A 767-nucleotide genomic window follows, 5' to 3' on the forward strand; every position below is an offset into this window, starting at 1 on the left:
GCTGTGTAATGTCTTAAGCAGTCAGAAATGAAATGAAAGGGCTCAGATGTACTCACCTGACTCTGCGCGACCTGCCGCCATGTTGGCTCAAGGTTGACGGTTTGGAAATGAGTTTACTCGTGTGGCTTTATGAGGATATTCTGATTATTTCCAGCGTAACAGTTTCATATCTGAAACACAACCCTGATCTTAATATTGGTGTATTTAAATGTTTTTCAATAGGGGACATTTTGGGGATGCTGAGGAAATCAGTATCTGACATTATCACAGTCTGATTTCTCCAAACATAACCATAAATGCGACCATAACCTCAACTAACCTCTCAATAGGAATAGTGTATTTGTCACAGATCATCCAATAAATAAATAAAAAATGAATACAAACACATTTAGTGTTCCTAAAGCAAGTTCATTTCTTTTGGACTTGAATGGAGATGTTTAAGGAAAGTTAGAAACTGGAAAACATCAACACTCAAGAGTGGAAAAACACCACTACAGACGCCAATCGACATCTTCCTTAGTGTTTACCTGAAGAAAGAAGCTCAGGTTTGGAGGAATCACTAATTAATGATTCAGTTTTGGGTGACCTGAGGCTTCAACCCTTATCTCCTAGAGCCTATAGTGGCCACATACGTGGACAGCACATTTCAGCTCTTAAGTGTTTATTTAAAATACTTTTGTTTTATATTTTGTTACAGACACACGGTGTCATCCTGCAACTGTTCTGCAGCATATGAAATGTCCCAAACACTATTTTAACTGTCCAAA

This window comes from Danio rerio, chromosome 4 (genome assembly GCF_049306965.1).
Source record: "Danio rerio strain Tuebingen ecotype United States chromosome 4, GRCz12tu, whole genome shotgun sequence".
Lineage (NCBI taxonomy): Eukaryota > Metazoa > Chordata > Actinopteri > Cypriniformes > Danionidae > Danio > Danio rerio.